The sequence below is a fragment of the Carcharodon carcharias genome, chromosome 34 (assembly GCF_017639515.1).
Source record: "Carcharodon carcharias isolate sCarCar2 chromosome 34, sCarCar2.pri, whole genome shotgun sequence".
NCBI classification, from domain to species: domain Eukaryota; kingdom Metazoa; phylum Chordata; class Chondrichthyes; order Lamniformes; family Lamnidae; genus Carcharodon; species Carcharodon carcharias.
In genome coordinates, this window is record NC_054500.1 from 6076904 (window position 1) to 6099840 (window position 22937).

The following is a 22937-nucleotide window of genomic DNA, read 5'->3' on the forward strand; positions in this document are numbered from 1 at the left end:
GATATGATGTAGGGTGTCAGAGGAATCACGGATGTAGGTGGGAAGGGACTGGACAAGGGGAGAGAGAATGGAGTCAAGATAGGATATGACATAGGGTGTCTTTAGTTACCCTTTTCCTATTTAAATACTTGTAGAGACTCTTACCATCTGTTTTTATATTACTAACTAGCTTTCTCTCAAAATCAACATTCTCCTTTTTTTGTCATTCTTTACTGGTTCTTAAAATCTGACCAATCTTCAGACCTACCACTAATATATGCTGATTTGTAGTGTTTCTTTCAAGTTGATACAATCCTTAACTTCTTTATCGAGCCATGGATGATGCGTCCTTCTCTGAATGGTTACAACACAGGAGGCCATTCAGCCTATCGTGTCAGCACTGGCTCTCTGAAGCAACAATTTACCTAGTGCTGTGCCACTCCCCCGCCTTCTCCCCGTAGCTCTGCACATCCTTCCTTTTCAGAAGACAAACCGATTCCCTCGAATGCTTCGACTAAAGCTGCCTCCACCACACACTCAGGCAGTGCACTCCTGATCCTAACCACTTGCTGTGAGAAAGTTTTTTCCTCATGTCTCCATTGCTTCTTTAGCCAATTACCTTTCATTTTTGATCCTTTCATAAATGGGAATGGTTTCTGCCTATCTACTCTGTCCAGACCCCTCATGATTTTGAAAACCTTTATCAAATCTAATGAGAAACTTAAAGGGAAAAGTTCTCCTCAGAGACCTACATTGGTTGCCTATCCAATAATGGATCGGCCTCTCGGGATGGTGTCCTATACTGCATGTGTTATATAAATGCAAGTTGCTCTTGTCTACTAGTCTTCAAATTAAATATTTTATTCAGTCTAGGGCCCAGTGCAGGTGGAAATACATGCAAGATATTTGCATAATATTCCAGAGGACAACACTTCACTGAGATGCTAACTGAATTAAAATCAGCATACAACAATTCTTTAACTGTTCACGTTTAACAATTAAATCAATGTTTGCAGAGCAATCCATAAACAACTGAATATACATTTCATCATAAATTTAATTTATGTAAATTTGACTTATGGTCTTACTGGGATAAATCTTTGCTGAGTTATTAACTATCTTCTTTGTGCTTTGTTTGCTTTTTTAAAATGGCATTAATCAGAGTTGCAACTGAGTGATTTATGGTATCTGTACCCCAGTTCCTTTTGCTCTACTATTCCATTTAAACCCTTTTCTAAGCAGCTTCCTTACTTTTCCTACCAAAATGTAGCTTATCTATATTTTAATTCATTTGCCAATTACACACCCATTCTGAAAGTTTATTACATGCTCTTGTAGCTTATCAGTCTTCCTCAGTATTAATTCTAGCTCATCTACTCCCCCATCCGAATCTGGTATTGCCTACAAATTTTGATTTCGTACTTTGGATTCCCGAGTCCAAGTGGTCCCAGCACCAATCCTTCTGAAACACCACTTCCCACCATTTGCGTGTCTGAGTAGCTTTTTAACCTCTACTTATGTTCTACCGCCAGCTTGTTATCTATTCTACTACTTGTCCCTCGAATCCACATGCTCTGACGAGTATACTAAACCATACTTTATCATAGATCTTTTCAAAAATTAACGAAGATATCACAATCAGAGCAGGCACTGCTGCAAATACACACCAGTCTGTAACTAATAGTGAAAGACGGATAAACTAACAGAAGATTCTTTCATCAGCACTGATGAGGTCTGATAAAGGGTCACACTTTAAACATGAACACACCTTTCTTTTTCAAAGAACAAAGAAGCATACAGCACAGGAACAGGCCCTTCAGCCCTCCAAGCCTGCGCCGATCATATTGCCAGTCAACTAAAACATTTTGCACTTACGGGGTCCATATCCCTCTATTCCCATATTTCAGATGGTTGCTTAGTTCTTGTGCATTTCCAGCAAGTTATTTCACATTCCAGGATTTGTGGTTTCCTATATTTTATATATTACAATATTCTTGCATCACTGCAGCTATAGTGTCAGAGTTCACATGGTATAATTTAAAATTAGGAGAAAATGTTTAACAACTAGGACATTTGAAACAGTTAGCTGGTGAGCCCAATGCAGAACTCCATAGACGCTTGCCAGTGGTTTCATATTGCCCAATGACCTCAGTATGGGTTTGAATCAGTCAAAACTGATAAGCGTAAACATCATCTCACTCTACTGGCTACATGATCTTCAGCAGTCTCTTCCCAGCTCTTTGTAAGCATTGTCCCAAACAGAACTCTAGTGCTTCTAATGTGACACTAAATTGGTAATTTCACTTGGGCATTATGACATACAAAAGCAGATATTTATATAACGCCTTTAAGGTAATGAAACGCCACAAGGCACTTCAAAATAACATTATATAACAAAGTATGACCCTGAGCCACATAAGATGTCAGGTCAGATGACCAAAAGCTTGGTCAAAGAAGTAGGTTTTAAGCAGTGTCTTAGCGGAAGAAGATGAGATAGCGGGGCAGTAGAGATGTAGGGAGGGAATTCCAAAGCTTCCAGGCAACTGAAGGCACGACCACCAATGGTGGAGCGATTAAAATTGGGAATGCACAGGAGGCTAGAATTAGGGGAACGTAGATATCTCAGAGTGGGGTAGGTTAGAGGAGATTGCAGAAGCAGGGAGAATTCTGAAAACAAGGATGAGAATTTTAAAATCATACCGGAAAAGTAGCGCATTGCTGCTCCAAGGTGGGGTTCAGGCATACTGCTGAAGCACAGTGCAACAAATTGGGCTGTGTCCATGGTATACCTGAACTGGGAATGTTCCACAGTGGAACACTCTGTGGTATGATTTGACTCCAGCCGTGTGATAACGGCCCGAACTAGGGAAACATTTCCTTTCCCAGCATGAATATAGCTCAATGAGTACAAAAAAATTACCAAAAGCAAAACATAATGAGCAAGCATCCCCTTTTAGCTGCTTCTTTGTAGAACTTTTAAAAAGCACTCAGGATAGAATCTCTGGTTCTCTCTATGATAAAACAAAGAAACCTTTAAAAGGGTGCAGCAGTTCAACCAATGGTAAGCATCGAAAATCTTTATCTTGACACTAAAAATTTGTTTGTACCTTTTCACCAGAAATCACAAAAATTTGACTGGAGAAGTAACCAAGTAACTAGCTCTTCAAAACAACAATAATGCTGACTGAACAACTAATAATCTAGATAAAAAACCAACTATTTTTCGTAAATATTCTCCTCCACCTTCCCTGAAGTCACTGATTCTTGCTTAGGTGCAGTTTACACAGATATCAGTCGCCCTTTAATACCTTATTACATAGTCATGCTTCACATGAGCTTGGAGAGGGAGTATCGAGAGGCTACATAACCATGGAAAAATCACAGCAGAGCCTGTTACTGTCCTCAAAGTCATGTACATTTTCTTTTCACATATCTGACCACATATCCACACCATCATAAAGACTGCCGATTTTCACGTCTGTAACATCACCCCATTCCGTCACTGCCTCAGCTCATCTGCTGCCAAAACCCTCATCCATTACTTCCAGATTTGACTATTCCAACACTCTCCTGCCTGTCCTCCCATCTTCTGGCCCACGTAAACTTGAGATTATCAAATACTCTGCTGCCTGTGTTCTTACTTGCACCAATATCCATACACCCCTACACTTGCTGATCCACATGGGCTCCTGATTCGGTGATGCTTCCATTTAAAAATTCACATCCTTGTTTTCAAATCCCTCCATATCGTCCCTCCCTACCTCTGTAAACTCCACCAGCCCCACAATCCTCCAAATCTCTGCAGTCCTCCAATTCTAACCTCTCGTGCTCTCACCACTGGTGATTTCCTCATTTCTGGGTCCCCTGTAGCCTTGAATAGAGGATATTTGCTGTGGTTTGTCAGTAATTACATTATCATTTAATCATGCAATGACCAGGTTGGTGAAAGTCAAACAGATGGACTGCAGTGTCATTTTGTATAGCAATTCCTTTGTAATTTCAAGTCCTATATGGTACATGGGCCCTATTGTTGAATATGAGAACAAAATCTTGTATACACTGCTTCCTTGCAACCTTTAATGCATCTTCCTCTCTGGGAAAGAGTTCCACACACCCTCTGTTTGGGAGATGAATATCTATTCACAAATGAAGCAGGACTCACTGGAAACCTGTTGCTGGGAGGTGCTCCCTGCGGCCAGGGCTCTTCAGTTAAAACTCACCAGACTGACCCAAGCCACAATGCACAAGATGAGAACTGAGCAGAGGGGCTGGATGTCACACTTAAGACTTCAAGCTGGACCCAGCAAGCGGGGAAAGGGTGGGGAAAGGGTGGAGAGAGGGTGGCAATGTGGGAGGTGGTGATGAAAGGTACCCCTGGGGAGGGGAGGCGATGGCAGATACCCCCAGGAGAGAAGGGTGGGGGTGGAGGTAATGGCAGGTACCCCGGGGGAGGGGAGGGGGAGAGGAGAGGGGAGGGGAGGGGATGGAAGATGCCCCAGGAGGGATCAGGTAATGGCAGATACGGAGGGGGGGGGGGGGGAGGTGATGACTGATGACACCCCAGGAGGGGGAGGTGATGTCTGATACCCCCGGGATGAGGGGGAGTTGGGGGGAGGGCGGTTGGTGATGACAGATACCCCTGGGATGGGGGGGGTTGATGACAGATACCCCCGGGATAGGTTGGTGATGACAGATACCCCTGGGATGGGGGGGGTGGGTGGTGATGACAGATGCCCTTGGGGTGGGGGGGGCATGTGATGACAGATACCCCCGGGTTGGGGGGGGTTGGTGATGACAGATACCCCCGGGATGGGGGGTGGGGGTGAGGGGGTGAAGACAGATACCCCCGGGTTGGGGGGGGTTGGTGATGACAGATACCCCCGGGATGGGGGGTGGGGGTGAGGGGGTGAAGACAGATACCCCCGGGATGGGGGAGGGGGGGGTGATGATAGATACCCCCGGGATTGGGGGGGGGGTTGATGACAGATACCCCCGGGATGTGGGGGGGGGGGGTGTTGGTGATGGGAGATACCCCCGGGATAAGGGGGGCAGGGTTAGGCCGGCTCTGGCTCAGTGCCGCGGCCTAGCTGCTGACTTCGAGCCTGGGCTGGGAGTTTGAGACCGATCCCCTCCCCTCCCCTCGCCAAGAGCCCAACCAAGACCGTTTTGAGGCGGCCTTTCCTCGCCTGCTTCCCCCTCCGTTCCTCGGCATCCACCTGCCGCTCACTTACCGACAACCGCCAGCCCTCCCGCGGGGAGAGATCGATCAAAGCCTCCCCTCCCCCCCTGCGCCCGCACTGCCAGCGCCTCAGGGATTGACGTGCGCGCAACCACATCCCCCCCCGTACAGCCGCGCCGTGCGTGCGCGCCCGCGCCCACGTGCCTGGCGGGCGGCGCGCGCAAGTGATCCCCTTGTGATTGACAGCCTCTGTCTCAGACATTGATCCATGTAGTTGGACCATTAATTCGCTTCTCAACACAATGACTTGTTCCTTAAACTTCAACATGTTATAAATTACAATACTATATAATTGTTAATTCAGCATGAGGTGTCAGATAGACCATGTTTGCTTATCAAATGCGTAACTATTTTTGTCCTTTGGTTTAACCACATTATTTAACAACCACAGTTGGTTTAAGAATATTATTTCCAATCACATCTTGACGCTTTCTGGACAACATTAGCTGTTATACTTTGCAACTTGGCCTTGGCATAAAAGGACAACTAACTTCAGAAAAAGATCATAAAATCATACTAAAAGGTCATAAAAAGATTACTAAGCCTGATACTGAATTCCCCAATTCCCTTCTTTTACGATCATAATCAGTGTGGTTTTGGAAAGGGAGGAGTGTGTGCATCTCTGCGATCCCCTTGAGTATCTATTCAATTTGAATAACAACAGCAAGCTTTCGTGGGTTTAAATAAAAAGGATTATTTATTCCCACATTCAACCCGAAAGTCTGAACACTACATCATTCACTTGACTGGGTGGATATTGGGAGACTGTGTTTCCCACACACACAAGAAAGATACAGTTAAATAAGATAGTATACTTTTACAAGTTGTGTACTAAAAGAGTAGTTCGTATAGCCATTTGGTTGTACAAAACTTGAGTATTGCTGAAAAAAGTGACATGCTGTCAAAGCTTTCTGTCTTGCACTGATCAGGATATCTTGGAAGAAATTACCAACTGCAACAGAGGAACAACAATTTATACAGCAGAAGAGAGTGCTGATCGGTTGGCAAGTGGAGTCTGATTGGTGGAGGCATTGCCATGGAGAATGCAGCATGAAACAGTTAACTGCCCAGCTTTGTTCATATTCAAACTGGGCGGGTCACCTCTGATTGGTCAAGACATTGCCCGGGGGAATGATTGTTCCCTAAGCTTTTGTTTGGTTGAAAAAAGTGCAATACATGGACGTTCCTCCTCCAGGACAGGACCCTATGTGAACTTATGTAGCTTCTAGCATGTGTAAGCCTGACTGTGAGCCTGACTGACAATCTTAAATTGGTTTTCAATGTAATTCTTAGCAGTTCCCATGTCTTGTTGTGGGAGAACAGTCGTTGCCACCCACAGTAATATGGGAGACAAGTCGGGGGTTGGCAGGAAGGACACCCATTTTATTTTACAAGCAACCTCGCCTTCAAATACGCCAATGGAGGTGGGTGGGGGTGGAGTGGGGGCATAGAACCTTAGGGTAGGAATAAACAGGGCTTTTTTGGGTAAGCAGATTTTAACTAGTGGAGTGATGCAAGGATCAGTGCTTGAGTCTCAACTATTTACAATTGATATCAATGAGGGGATTGAATGTAATGTAATTGCTGATCATACCAAGTAAGGCAGGAAAACAAGCTGTGAGGAGGAGACAAAGGGGCTACAAAGGGATGTAGAGTGGTTAAGTGAATGGGTAACAATGTGACAGATGGAGTGCAATGTGGGGAATGTAATGTTCATTTTGGCCAGAAGAATAGAAAAGCGGAATATTTTTTACAAGGTGAGAAATACATATCTGCTGGTATTCAGAGGGATTTGTGAGTCCTTGTGTAAAAATCACAGAAAGTTAATATGCAAGCAGAGCAGGCAAATGGGAAGGAAGGTGGAATATCCACCTTTATCACAAGGCTGTTTGAGCATAAAAGTAAGGAAATGTTGCTGCAATTTCATCAGGTTTTTGTGAGAATAGACCTGGAGTAAAAGCAAGATATTGTGGATGCTGGAAATCCGAGATGAAAAAAAAAAATGCTGGAAATATTCAGCAAGTTAACTCTGTTTCTTGCTCCACTGATGCTGACAGCCCTTCTGAGTATTTCCAGCATTCTCTGTTTTTATTCCTGGAATATGAAGTACAGTTTTGGTTTCCATATTTAAGGATGGATATACTTGCCTTCGAGGGAGTCAATGAAAGTTCACTAGATTCTTTGCTGGGATGAGAGGGTTGTCCTGAGAGGAGAAATTGAGTAGAATGGGTGTATATTCTCTGAAGTTTAAAAGAATGGGAGATGATCTCATTGAAGTATATAAGATCCTGAGGAGACTTAACTGGGTGGATGTTGGGAGACTGTGTTTCCTCTACGTGAAGAGTCTTGAGCTAGGAAACATAGGATAACAACAGGATAAATGGTTGGCCTTTCAGAACCAAGATGAGGAGAAATTTCTTATTTCAGAGAGTTGTGAATCTATGAGAGAATCTAGAATTAGGGGTCACTGTTTAAAAATAAGGGATCATCCATTTAAGACAGGGATAAGGAGAATTTTTTTCTCTGAGGGTTGTGAGTCTTTGGACAACTCCTCCTCAAAAGGTGGTGGAAAGCAAAGCCTTTGAATATTTTTAAGGCGGAGCTAGATAGATTCTTGATAAGCAAGGGGGTGAAACGTTGTCAAGGGTAGGCAGGAACGTGGTTACAATCAGATCAGCCATGATCTTATTGAATGGTGGAGCAGGCTCGAGGGGCCGAGTGGCCTATTCCTGCTCCTAATTTGTTTGTTCATATGTATGTTCTACCCTAGAGGACTGTGGGTGCATAGCCAGTAAATAAATTCACGACTGAGGTTGAGAGACTTTTGAACATTAAGGAATTAAGGGATATAGGGAAAGGATGGGAAAGTGGGTTTGAGGTAGAAGATCAGCCATGATTGGACTGAATGACAGAGCAGGCTCCTATTTCTTATATTTATGGATGCCCTCTTCCTTTATTCCTATGCGCTGGCAACTACAATGTGTTGCAGTAACTACAGAGAAATGTCCCTACTTCCTGTCTCAGAGAAGATCATTGTAAGGATCCTCCTCAATTGCCTTCTCCGGTTGGCCAAAGAGCTCATTCCGAATTGCAGTGTGGTTTTTGCTCATCAAGAGGCTTCACTGACACGATCTCCACAGGGAACAACACCAACCATTGAACATGGCCTCTTTCGACCTTCCAAAAGCCTCAACCGTGAAGGTTTATTGAGTATTCTCCTAAAATTTGGTTGCCTCAGGAATTTGTCACCATCCTCTGCCTACTCCACAATAACATGCAAACTGCGATCCTCACCAACAGAACCACCACAGACCCTATCTCAGCGAAGACTGTTGTCAAGCCAGTCTATGTATTCACACCAACCCTCTTCTCCATCTTCCTCGCTGCAATACTGCACCTCATCTCCAACAAATTACCCACAGGCGTGGAGATAATTTACCGAAAAGACAGGAAATTGTTCAAACCACACCGTCTTCAATCCAAAACCAAAATCACTCCAACTTCAATCATTGAGCTTCAGTGCAAGCGATGCTTGTGTGTACGCTCACTCAGAAGCTGAGCTCCAGATCATTGTCAACAACTTCTCTGAAACACATGAAAAAAATGAAACCTTTCATTGAACACCCAGGAAACTAAGGTTCTCTTCCAACCAGCTCCCATAGCACAACACCTTCCACCAACAATTAAGATCAAGGGTTTAATCCTAGAAAATGTGGACCATTTTCCATACCTTGGGAGTCTCCTCTCGACGGAGATAGATGTAGACGATGAATTCGTTGTCACCTCCCATGTGCCAGCTCAGCCTTTGGCTGATTGGGGAAAAGAGAATTTGAGAACCAGGATTTCAAACTCAAGACGATGGCCATGGTTTATAAGGCAACAGTGACGCTGGAGCTCCTGTATCCTTCGGAAAATTGGACAACCTGCAGGAAGTACTTCAAAGCTCTGGAGAAGTCCAAGCGCTGGTGCCTTCGCAAGAGCCTCTAAATCCAAAATCTAAAAGAAAGGCAATCCATCAGCAGTGTCCTCTCCAAGCCAACATGTCCAGCATTGAAGACTTATCACAAAACTAGCTCCAGTCAGCAGGGCATGTCACTCATATGCCTGGCACCAGACTCCTGAAGCAACAGCTCTCGTCGGAACTCAGTGGTGGCAGGAGACTCCTAGGAGGACAGCGGAAATGCTTTGGAGAATCCTTCAAAGCATCCCTGAAGAAGTCAAACATCCCTGCCGATCCTGGCTTGTGACCAACCAAAATGGAGAAGAATCCTTCGGGAAGGCACCAAACACATCGCGAGACTTTGTCAGGAATGTTCAGGTGAATTTGAGATGGAGGGAGCGCTCAAAGATCCAAGCAACTCATCTACCTGATCCTCCAAGCACCACCTGTCCTGCATGTGGCAGAGTCTGCAGATTGTACTTGGACTCATCAGCCATCTCAGAACCCATTGAACAAGAGTGAAAGCAAATCACCCTCAATCCCAGGGGACTGCCTAAGAAGGAGAAGAGATGTATTGGCAATGATTGTTGGAAAGCGTCTATAACAATTTGCATTTATTTGGAATTACATAGATTTTACAGCATAGAAATAGGCCATTGGTCCACTAGTCCACACCAGCATTTATGTTCTACATAAGCTCCTCCCATCCCTCTTCATCTAACCCTATCAGCATATCTTTCTATTCCTTTCTCTGTCATGTGTTTATCTAACATTCCCTTAGATGCATCTGTTCACCTCAACTACTCCTTGTGGTAGCGAGCTCCACATTCTCACCATTTTCTGGATAAAGACATTTCTCCTGAAATCTCCATCAGGTTTATTAATGACTCTGATAATTACGGCCCCTAGTTTTGCTCTGGAGGTCTTGTGGTGCAGTGGGTAGTGTCCCTACCTCTGAGCTAGAAGCTCTGGGTTCAAGTCCCACTCCAGGCCTTGATGACCAAGGAAGGTGCAGTCAAAACAGGTTGAATATCACCTTGTGAATCTTTCCAACAAACACCAATGGGAAGTGGTAAGAATGGGAGAGATTCCTGGTCTGCCATGAGATGGAAAGAAAATCACTTTCCATGCCCCAGGCAAGTAAAAGTTTAGAAACAAAAAAACTGTGGATGCTGGAAATCCAAAACAAAAACAGAATTACCTGGAAAAACTCAGCAGGTCTGGCAGCATCGGCAGAGAAGAAAAGAGTTGACGTTTTGAGTCCTCATGACCCTTCGACAGAACTTGAGTGAGTGTAAGAAAGGGGTGAAATATAAGCTGGTGTAAGGGAGGGGGAGAGAAGTGGAGGGGTTGGTGTGGTTGTAGGGACAAACAAGCAGTAATAGAAGCAGATCATCAAAAGATGTCACAAACAACAGAACAAAAGAACACATAGGTGTTAAAGTAAAAGTTTATGTTGTCATAGTAACTCAGACTCATGGGGGGCGGGCAGCTGGTGGGTTCAGTTGGCTGGATGGTGGGTGTAGATCAGATTGCCACCAATAGCACAGGGTTTGATACCTGTTCTGGCTGAGGTGGATTCAGGATCTGCACCCTTGCCCTACCCATGGTGGAGGTCATGGCACTGTGGATTAGGCCAACCTTTGGGCAGAGAAGTCAAGAAGTAATTTTGGTCTTCCCCACATGGTGAAAGCATCTTTGTACCTTCCTATTATTTGAGTATAAAATGAATATTAAAAGGACAAACCCATTTTGAGTTGCTTGACAACAGAGGCAGTCACCAGACTGGAAGTTTTTCCTAAAACTGTAAAGGACTGCTGTCTGAGCAAGGGAATCCCCCATTATAGTGTTCATTATAGTTAGAGAATATGCTGTTTGTATATATTAAGAATGGGAGAATTCTGCCATGTGAGATAAGATGTGGTTGTGTATCCCTTGAAGACTACAGTTCTTGAAATGAATCACGGAGCTAGTTTCAACTCTGGCTGTAGATCAGAACTTTGGTTTTGTTTGATATTATTAAGAAGGGAGGAGAGTTTGTGCCACCAATATTCTTATAAGGGAGAGATAGTGAGCTGAAATACATAGCTCAGAATCCATTATTGAAATTGTACTGTTTTAATAGTAGCGCATAAATGTTCCCATGCCCAACCACAATCCTGCACCCTCCAGACAATGTTGTGCCTGTGATGACTGTCTAAGACCAGTTCAGCTGAGTAGGGGTCACGTGATTTGTTCAACCAATGTGTGGATAGCACGGGGGAATAAATTCTAGAGAGGGGTTTCCTCGGAAAAGATGGCTGGATGAGGGGCTGACTGGATGCAAGCAGCCTGGGAAGTTCTCATGTAAATAAAGTTTGTTTTGTTTGACTAAGAAGCCTCCCAGAGCGTGTTTCCACAATACCCCAGTGGCAGAATTTCCAAACATCATTTTTAGTACCCCCAGGAAATGTTTAACATCTAAGGATCCCAACCGATGTTCCTACACTTGTCTACTCTTTCAATACCTATCACTCCCTCTCATAGCTCCCACAACCCTAGATCAGACTAACTACAATTACATTCTCTCTTTTTCATACGTTTATCTGTCTCTTGCCTATTTAAAACCTGCAACCTTTTCTCTGTCACTTCCTTCCAAATCAGAGACTTGAAATAAGTCAGGTTCAGAACTCAGGATAAGGTGCTAGCCGTTGTCCTGAAAATATCATATTTTTCATAATATTATTGCAGTTTAGTGTAAAATAGGTTTATGAGTGTGAGTGTCTATGGTTCTGTCTGTGTGATTTGATTTAATTGAACTGGAGTCTGCAAGGTTGAAATTAGCAAAGGAAGTTAGGTGTAAAAGGCATTTGAAACACAAATAAGTAAACTAATGGATGAAGGCAGCACATAGGGTGTGAAAGAAATTTGCATTTTTAGGTAAATGAAGGGGTCGTTTAGGTTTCAAAAGGGACGATAGGATATTTGCAACTAACAAGATAAGCAAGGCCAAGCAGTATGTTTACTTTACCCAAAGGTACTGACCATATTGGCAACATAAATCAGGAAATGGAAGGGAGGGAGGAACTCAGGAAAATTTCAATCACCAGGGAAGTGGTATTGAGCAAATTTGTTGGAGCTGAGAGCTGTCAAGTGCCCAGGTCCTGATGGACTTCATCCTAGGGTCTTAAAATAAGTGGCTAGTGAGACAGTTGATGCATTGGTTTTAATTTTCCGAAACTCCCTAGGTTTGGGATAGGTTCCATTAAATTGGAAAATAGCAAATGTAACTCCATTATTCAAAAAGGGAGGGAGACTGAAAGCAGGAAACTACAGGTTAGTTTAACATCTGTCATAGGGAAAATGTTAGAAGCTATTATTAAAGATGCTATAGCAGGGCACTAGGATAAGTTCTAGGTAATCAGATAGAGTCAACATGGTTTTGTGAAAGGGAAATCGTGTTTAACCAACTTACTGGAGTTCATTGAGGAAGTAACGTGCTCTTGATAAAGGGGATGTACTGTACTTAGATTTCCAGAAGGCATTTGATGAAGTGCCACATCAAATGTTATTGTGGAAAATAAAAGCTCATGGTGTAGGGAGTAACATATTGGCATGGATAGATGATTGGCTGGCCAGCCCAGGAAGCAGAGATTAGGCATAAATGGGTCTTTTTCAGACTGGCAAGATGTAACGAGTGATGTGCCACAGGGATCAGTACTGGGACCTCAACTGTTTACAATGTATATAAATGACTTGGATAAGCGATAGATGATGGTTGCCAAATTTGCTGATGCCACAGAAATAGGTAGGAAAGTAATTTGTGAAGGGGACATGAGGCTACAAAAAGATATAGATAGGTTAAATGAGTGGGCAAAGACCTGGCAAATGGAGTATAATGTGGGAAAAATGTGAAATGGTCCATTTTGGCAGGAAGAATAAAATAGAAGCATATTATCTAAATGTTGAGAGATTGCAGAGCTCTGAGATATTGAAGGATATGTGTGTCCTTGTGCATGAAACACGAAAGGCTAATTTGCAGGTACAGAAAGTAATTAGAAAAGCTAATAGAATGTCATCATTTATTGCAAGGGGAATTGAATACAAAGGTAGGGAGGTTATGCTTCAGTTATACAGAGCACCAGTGAGAGCACATCTAGAATGCAGTGTACAGTATTGGTCACCTTATTTAAGGAAGGATATAAATGCGTTGGAAGCAGTTCAGAGAAGGTTTACCAGACTAATAGCTGGAATTAGTGGATTGTCTTATGAGGAAAGGTTGAACAGACTAGGCTTATATCTGCTGGAGTTTAGAACAGTAAGAGGCGACTTGATTGAAATGTAAAAGATTCTGCGGGGACTTGACAGGATGGATGTGGAGAGGATTATTCCTCTTGTGGGAGAATTTAGAACTAGGGGTCACTGTTTAAAAATAAGGGGTGGCCCATTTAGAGGAGATGAGGAGAATTTTTTTCACTCAAAGGGTCGCGAGTCTTTGGAACTCTCTTCCTGAAAAGGCAGTGGAAGCAGAGTCTTTGAATATTTTTAAGGCCAAGGTGGATTGAATCTTGTTAAGCAAGGGGGTGATAAGTTATCAGAGGTAGGCGGGATGCAGATTTGAGGTTATTATCAGATCAACCATGATCTTATTAAATGACAGAGCAGGCTCAATGGGCTGAATGGCCTACTCCTGCACCTTGTTTGTATGAAAGATTTTTATATTATGGGAAAAGTAAATTTTCAAAGACATCTAGAACAATGGAATTTACAGATTAGAGAGTGAGATACATATATAAAGAAGAATGGAAGGCTATATTGGGGGGCCACATAAGATCTAAAAGGACCATCTAACAGCCTTGGGGAAAAAGTCTCCAGCCACTTTTGCAGAAGTCTGCTGCATCCAGTAACCAATTCCACTGTCGAGTGGGTGCTGTGGTAAACTTGCTGGATTGCCTATCTAAATTTAAAATCTATTTTAGATTGTTGCCTTAAAGAGGTTGTGCAGTTGGGAGTCGGGTTAATTAGGAATTTTGGCGTTTGTTATAGTACTAAGTAACTGTGATCTTGTGTATGTACTTGAAATCTTTTCTCTTGTTAATAAATGTTTTAATTTAATTTTTAAAATCTCTAAAGGTGTTAGTGGGCTCATTACTTCTGAGTTCAGTGCACAAATACTCTCAATAAATACAAATTGCAAAACTGTAGTGATAGCATGGCCAATTTTACCTTGTGGATTTCGTCTGCCTGGCACTCATCACTTTCCACATCATAACATTGTTTAGGACTAAGACAAGGAGAAATTTCTTGACTTAGAGAGTTGTGAAACTTGGAGGTCTTGTGGTGCAGTGGGTGGTGTCCCTGCCTCTGAACTAGAAGCTCCAGGTTCAAATCCCTCACCAGGTCTTGATGGCTAAGGAAGGTACATTCATAACATGGTCAAACAGGTTGAGTATCAACTTATAAGTCCTTCCAATGTGTGCCAGTGGCAGGTATAAGAGTGGGAAAGTTAGCCATTTGGTGGAAAGAAAATTAGAACTGCTACTATCACTATCCATAGTTCCAGGCTACAACATGCATGTAAGAGTGTATGTTGCCATGGCAATTCGGACTCATTGGGGGATGGTTGATATGGTCCAGATTGGTGTCAACAACATGGGGTTGAATCTTTGTTCCGGCTGGGGTGGATTTGGGACCTGCCTCCTTGCCCCGTGTGGTGGAGGTCATAGCACTGTGAACAATACCAAGTGGAACCTCAAGATATACACTTAGCTCACATCTGTCACAGTTCAAAGTGTCTCATCAGAAAGGGTCGCAGCATCAGATTTTTATTAAAACATCATTTTCATGTAATACCAACAAATTGCAAATGAATCTGGATGAAATGTTTCAATCAACATGTCAAGGGGATAAAAATGTCCAATCAAAAATTGGCATTTAAAAAATAGCACCCAAAAGAAATCATCAAAGTTATTCAAAATATATTTTGAAAATTGTGCCAACTTTGGTTCCAACCTTGGTTGTTGAAATAAGGAGAATTTTAATAAACAAGATACGGAAACTCAATCAAAATGAATTAAGCTCACCAAAAACTGTTGCACTTTCGTTTACAATGTTCTCCATTGATGACCTGTGCCTTTCTGAGAAACCTGTATTTGGGTTCATCATCTTTCCCACAGTTGTCACTCTACCAGCTGAATGAAGAAGTGTGGCAGATACCAAGTCTGCCAAGATACATGTTCTCTATTGAGCAGTCACATTTTGGACAGGTGGTGGTGAGGGGATGGTGCGGGAAGTGGGGTGGGTCATGGGGAGGGGAATTCAAGTGTGGCCCACCAGAATTTTATTCATGCTCAACAGCAAGACTCCAGCCTTTCGGAGAGTACGTTAAGTCTAACTGTCGGTATCCCTGCCCCGCCCCCTATGATCAGCAATGCAAAACCTGAGGACTCACAACATTGAAACGAGGGTTGCCAACTCTGCCTGAACATAATCCCAGTGGTTTACAAATGATTTTTCTCCAAGATTGCTCACTCATTAGAATGCCTTGGAGATCACGCTCCAATTCTTTGGAGACGTCAGGACAGTCCTGGAGGGCTGGCAACCTCTCATTGAAACTTGATTTTTAAAAAAATTATCTTCACAGTTGTAAAGCATGAAAACATTAAAGCAAAATAAAACCCAAAAAGTATCTGAAACAAAAACAGAAACAGAAATACCTGGAAAAACTCAGCAGGTCTGGCAGCATCGGCAGAGGAGAGCACAGTTGACATTTTGAGTTCTGTTGAAGGGTCATGAGGACTCGAAACGTCAACTGTGCTCTCCTCTGCCGATGCTGCCAGACCTGCTGAGTTTTTCCAGGTATTTCTGTTTCTGTTTTTCTTTTGGATTTCCAGCATCTGCAGTTTTTTGCTTTTATCCCTGAAAAGTATCTGCTTGGTTTAAACCTGGAACAAATTGTGTAACTAAATATATATTTGAAGAGATATTTGTCTTTGCAACTAAATCATCTGGCCTCCACCATTGGTGGTTGTGCCTTCAGTTGCCTAGGCCCCAAGCTCTGGAATTCCCTTCCTGCATCTCTCCACCTCACGCTCCTTCTTTAATACACTTGATTTATTTATGTGGTAAGTGAAGGAAATATATTTCTTAATCGATCTTCAATAGGTAAGCAAAACATTGTTCGTTTACTCAATTTATTTTTCAATGTTTATTTATCTGTGACCAATTCCACTGGAGAGTTATATAACATCTCTTATTCCATACACATTGGGTGGAATCATCCCAGATTTGCACTAAGGGCGGTAGTGGGTGGGAAAAAGGGTGTTTAACATGCTAGCCGCAATGGTGGCTTTTCGTGCCATATTGTCCCCTTCCCGGCGCGTCCTGCCTCATTAATTATGCATTCCCAGGAAACACACCGGCTCACTGGCGGAGAACCCTCTGATTCACCCACCCTGCCATCATCTCAGGCCTTCAGTAAACCGGGCGTCGCGTTTAAGGGGCCCTCCCACACAGAGCGAGCACTCTTCAAGGGATAGGAAGCTGCTGGGAACTGATGGCTGCCAAAGGGAGGAAACATGCTGCCCCCAAATTTAGTGACCCTCCCTCGGGCACCTAATGGATAAAATGGATACTGCCGTGAAGTCCTCTACCCCCGCTCTGGACGAAGACCAGCAAGACAGGTCAGCAACCCAGCATGGGAGGCAGTGGCAGCGGTGGTCAGTGGCAGAATCCTGCAAAAGAGGACAGCCATCCAGTGCTGGAAAAGGATGAATGCTCTCATCCGTTCCACCAGAGTAAGTCACTCTTCTCGTCATTGTCAACTCACACACTCACAAACCCAGCACACATCCACAGGGATCTCACACCTCAAGGGACAACACCACTAACTCTCACACACACCCTCACATCTTCATCAGGTGCATATCCTCTGGAACTCGTGTCCTCATCCCATGCACTGCTCCGCTCACCACACAAACATTCCACTCAGTGCCACGTGTTCTGCTCACACTCTCTCCATCTGTTTTCACGCAGGAGAAGCTGGTTCACAACAGCAGGGAGAGGTCCCAGACCGGGGGTGGAGTGGCCCACGTTAGACCCCTCACTCCCTTTGAGGAGCGGCCATAGCACTGACCGGTAAGGATGTGGACCGTGCCTGCGGCGATGGTGAAGCCGGCAGTGAAAACCCACGTGAGGATCCTGCACCACATCATCCCTCTCTCAATGTAAATGTGAGTGTCTCTCTCTCCTGCTTTTGATTCTGCTGCCATGCACTCATTATCTCTACTTTGGTTCACAGGGAGCTCTGCCAAGCGAACGACACCCTCAGCCAGCCAGTCCCTCTGCTCCATCCAGGTCCTCACCTCCAGCCAAGACGGCACCCCTCCATTGAAGAGCTGGAAATAAGCAGCCTGGAAGATCCATCACAGCGTTTACCCACAGCCTGCACCAGCACAGAGACATACAGACCTCGGTGGGTCCTAGATCTAGAGCAGACTTGGGCTCACAATCTGGTGGTCATCGCATGGTCATGTGTCCGCAGCAGGAGGAGGCAGGTTCGGCCAAGCTCCCCGGCACTCAGAGAACTGCTGGAGAAGAGGCATCTGTGAGGTTCGAGTCAGATGACGAGCCTCTGGATTTGGTCTTCAAACTCATTATGGAGTCAACAGAAAGCAGGGGAACATCATGCACAGCTGTTGGAGCCCCTCAACAGAATGGCATGAGAGTTGGAGGAGTGCGTCCGCCTGCTCTCTGATAAAGTGGTACCCATATGTGCACACATTGAGGTCTCCACTGGGAGGATGGTGGATGCCATGGAGACTCTGGTCCAGCAGAATGTGGAGATGCACGTAGACCTGCACTCCATCAAGGTAGTCATGGGTGAGGTCCTGCAGTGGCAATGTGAGAGGGAAATGAGGCACCTCGACATCCCCCCAAGTTCTCCTTCCCCTCAAGGAGTCAGGCCGGGGCCCTCAGGCACCTGAAGGGAGTAGGAGCAGCAGCTGGACACCCCTGGGTCATCCACTCAGGAATCTCAGAGGCTGTCCTCTCCCTCTGAGTCCCCTTTACCTGTGAGCCCCCCTCAATCTCGTCCTCTGTCACCGCAGAGGGAGCAGCCGGCCCACAGGAGGACAGCCAAAGCAAGCCGGGGCCCTCAAGACCTCAGCACTTCAGAGGAGACACACCAACGTCATCGGAGGCAACAGGACCAACCACTGCACAGGCTGTTTCCGCCCCTCCTGCAGACGTTAAGGCAGCACCTAGCAGAAGTGGTAGGCCAAGAAAAGTTAAGATTTTCTGATCACAAGTGGTTGCACAGGTGAACACATTCTGTCACTTTATAATCTGAAAATATATTCACTTTCACTGGGTAATGTGTAATGGTATCTTTCAGCTTCATTTACAGGCTTCGTGAGTCTTCACCCTGTACCCCACCCCCAACAGCAGTTCAGCAGCATGAACCATGAGTGATTCTGGAGGGAGAGTGCGTGTGTGGCAGGGCCTTTCAGAGCCTCGTGTAAGCCTCTCCCACACACACGGATCCTTCCTCCATCATTCATCTCAATGTCCTGAGTATTTTCAGTGCTGCCTGCTGGGGTTCTCTTTCAGTTGTCCATCTGAGCCGACCTCCATCTCCGCCCACCCACTGATCTCACTCCCATGCAGCACCTGTTCCTGCCCAACATAAGGCTCTGCTCAGTTTCAGTTTGAAAAATGTGATCATAGTGAGGTTTATTATCAGCTCTCCCCTCCTTTCCCCTCCCCCAGTCACCCATGTCCTTTTCCCCATCACTGTTGACTCCCCTGGCATCACCTTCCATTTCCCCAGCATCACCTACCAACCTGAACACTTTTCTTTCCAGGATGTCCAGGTGAACGTGCACATTCCCTACTTTCCCACGAATCCCAGCCTTATCCACACTGACCTCCCTAACCTCTTCCTTCCCACCCCCAGGGTCCACCAACCACTCTTGTCATCCCTTCTATCGCTACAGTCGCACCCTCAGCCTCCCACCCTTCCAGCTCACACTGACCCCTCTCATACTCACCATTCCCTCCTGCCATGCCCACCCTCAGTTTGACCCCCAGGAGGCAGTCATTGACTCCACTCCCATGCACATTTACCTGGACATCCACCCCTCCTGTACTCCCTTCTCCTCCTTGACTCCTCCCTCCCCCTGACCTCCTTCCCCCCCTTCGATCTCCTTCCCCCCAACCCCCCAAACAGACTCCTTCCCCCCTCTGAACTCCTTCCTACCCCTGAAGTCCTTCTGCCCTCTGAACTCCTCCCACTCCAAACTCCATCCCTCACATCTTCCTTCCCCTTACACCTACCTCCCCAGTTGCTGCATTCTCCCCGTTACACCCTCCTCCCCCCATACTCCCTCCACCCCCACCTCACCTCCCCCGATATCTTTGTTTCCCCCCTCCCAACCTCACCTCCCTGTGACACCTTCATTCCCCCCCTTCCAACGTCACCACACCGCCTCTCACCCCAGTACACCTCCCTCTCCCACTCACAGCTGGACTTTCCTCTCTTCCCTGCTTGACGATCATCCATAGCAACCCATGGCCAAGGTTGTGACGCACTGAAGCAGACCCCAGACATCAACGGAGGCCTCCCACCTTCCGTGAACTGCTTCGCAGTGGAGCCATGTCCATGAGAATCCACCCAGCAATGCCATGGATGTTCCTCCAGGATCCTGTTGCTGTGGGGCTCCAGCACCTTCTGGACTTCGGATGTCCACGATGTGAGCAAGGCCTTGCCGGTAAGTCCTGACTTGTGCACGTCCCACTTGTCAAGGCGTGTTCTAGGCCGGTGTGCTTTCCTGCCGATGTGGGCGGTAAATTTGATGGGGGCGGGGGGTGGGGGGGGTGATTCCATCAAGCAGGCAACACAGTGAGATACAAATGCATTGAAATTAGGTTCTTGATGTCTGTCGGTGGGAAAGACAACCTGCCATTGATGGGCGGGCCGGACGATTGCAAACTGGTTTCCCCACAGTGTGAAACCGATTTTTGGGTTTCTCACCATATTATCCACTCACGCCCGCCCATCGACAACAGGGCCAGAAAATTCCGGGCATTCATTACACTTTTACCATCACACACGTAAATTTCAACATGAAACCTAAATTCTACTTGCTTAAATATTGTGAAGACGGAAGCCATTGCTTTCAGTCCCCACTCCAACTCTGTTCCCTACTGACTCCATCCCTCTCCCTGGCAACAGTCTGAGATTAAGCCAGTCTGTTTACAGTCTCAGTGTCACATTTGATCCTGAGATGAGCTTCTGACCTCATATTCACACCATCCCTAAGAACACCTAATTCCACTTCTGTAACGTTATCCGACTTCAACCCTGTCTTAGCTCCTCTGCTGCTGGAACCCTCATCCAAACCTTTATTACCTCCACGCTCGACTATTCCAATGCACTCCTGGCTGCTCTCCCACATTCTGCTCTCCATAAATTTGAGATCATCCAAAACTTTGCAGCCCCTATCTTAACTCGCAGCAAGTCCTGTTCTTCTTTCAACCCTCTCCTCGCTGATCTACATTGGCTCCCAATCAAGCAATGTTTCAGTTTTAAAATCTTCATCCTCGTTTTCAAATCCCTCCACGGCCTCAGCCCTTCCCAAAAGCGTAATCTCCAACCCCACGACCATCAAGAATATCTGTGCTCCTCTAATTATGGCCTCTTGTGCATCCCTGATTTTAATCACTTTACCCTTGGTGGCCACACCTTCAGCTTCCTGAACTCTTAGCTCTTGAATTCCCTCCCTATACCTCTCTACCTTTCTAGCTTGCTTTCCTCCTTTAAGACACGTGACCTCTTTGATTTTAAGCTCTTGGTCATCTGACCCAATAACTCCTTATGTGGCTTGGTGCCGTACTCTATTATAATGCTCCTGGAAAGCACCTTGGGACATTTTATTACATTAAAGATGCTAAATAAACGTGAGTTGTTGTTCAGTTGAGAAGCAATTTCTTCTCTCAGAGGGTCGTTAGTGTTTGGAAATCTCTACCCCAGCAAGTAGTGGAGACTGGGTCATTGAATATATTCAAGGCAGAGTCGAAGGATTTTTGATTGACAAGGGAGTCAAGGGTTATGGGGGAGAGGCCACAATCAGATCAACCATGTTCTTATTGAATGGTGAAGCAGGCTTGAGGGGCCGAATGGTCTACTCCTGCTTCCATTTCTTATGTTCTTTTTTCTGACCTTCTGGTGTGGGTGGGCGGGGGTGCAACGAATTTATAAGTGGCTGCCAATCCACAGTGAGTGAACGCCAGTGCAAGAGCAAGGTCGGAAGGTTATCACAATCGAACATCCTCAGTTTACAGTCACTTTTTGAAGAGTTGTGTCTTTTAAATATCTCTCAATCGTAACAGTTAACAGGAAAATAATTGCTCAGGTTGACCTGAAGCTTGTTTGCACTGCTAACAGCTCTGAATGCAACGATGGTCAAAGTCTGTCAGCCTCAAATAGAGAGTGGTAGAGGTGATTATTTTCAGTTAAAATGTCAATGCACAACCAGAGTGACAGAAAGGACTCAAGTTAATTTTAAGTGGTATCTCTTCCCCGATGGGGAGCTGGTGGCGACATGGTAATGTCACTGGACCAGCAATCCAGAGGAATTTTAGGAATTAGTCGGAAAAACTGTTAGGGACATGGGTTTGAATCCCATCATGGCAGCCTGTTGAATTTGAATTCAATTGTTTAGTAAAATAAATTAATTAATAAAAAGTAAATCTGGAATTATAAAGCTAATCTCAGTAACTGTGCCATGAAACTATCATCGATTATCGTACAAACCCATCTGGTTCACTAATGTCCTATGGAGAAGGAAATCTGCTGTCCTTACCCAGTCTGGCCGACATGTGAACCCAGACCCACAGTCCCCTGAAATGGTCAGACAAGCCACTCAGTTCAAGGGCAATTAGGGATAGGCAATAAATATTGACCTTAGCAATGCCCACAACTCAAGAAAGAATAAAAAAAGGATGGACAATTGATTGATTCAGTCCAATACATTTTTGGCAGAATCTATAAACTGGCTGGAATTGTCAACCCCAGGAAAGGATCTTCAAAATCAGCTAACTATTGGCAATTTCAACAGATAGAATTAGCCAAGAGAGTTCTGCCAAACATCCGCACAGGCATATATGGACATTGGCTTTTATGGTGGAATTATTAGGGCTGCAGTAGGTGCCCTAACAATGCTTTGTATCATTGCTTACTGCTGCTGTTGTGATAATGGAAAAAACTCTGAAACTTATGGAAATGGAGGATCTACAGCACTGGAGGTAATATGGAAAGGAGGAGAATGATGAAGAATTACCAGTGGGATTCTGCAAAGCTTCAATATTAGGAAGCCTACAATGATGACGTTCCTTATGAAAATGATGGCAAGAGCTCTTGATATTCCACTGTGAAAGCTTCATTGGCACCTCCCATTAAACCTAGATGTATGCTAAAGAATTATGTGTAAAAAGAGCTGTTCTCCAATAGCAGCTTTAGTTGAATGGATGTGATAATTTGGGTCTTGAAAGTACAAAACTCTATCGTGAGCTATTGGGATGGTTTCATTTAATAATAAAGATAAACCTATAAGTAAAATATAAATTTTTCTATAGGTGTGACAGGTGCCTTCCAACAACTGCTTTGGACTTAATTACCTCTTGAAAGTTGAAGTTCTCATCATTTTCACCATTTCAGGTCAATTTTGCTGCATTTTATTTCAGTAATTCTTTTTGCGTCTGTTTTAAATGAACAAAATAGGTGACAGCCATTCTTTGTTT

General features: G+C 44.8%; 1 protein-coding gene across 2 annotated transcripts in view; it reads right to left on the reverse strand.

Annotated features, from left to right (window-relative positions):
* The window catches only part of supt5h (SPT5 homolog, DSIF elongation factor subunit), an 82902-nt gene extending 77575 nt beyond the window's left edge, over positions 1-5327 (reverse strand). For both annotated transcript variants that reach the window (XM_041179229.1, XM_041179228.1), the window contains exon 1: positions 5211-5327. The gene's annotated coding sequence lies outside the window, so the exon portion shown is untranslated. The remainder of the gene's footprint in view (positions 1-5210) is intronic.
* Between the last annotated feature and the right edge of the window lie 17610 nt (positions 5328-22937).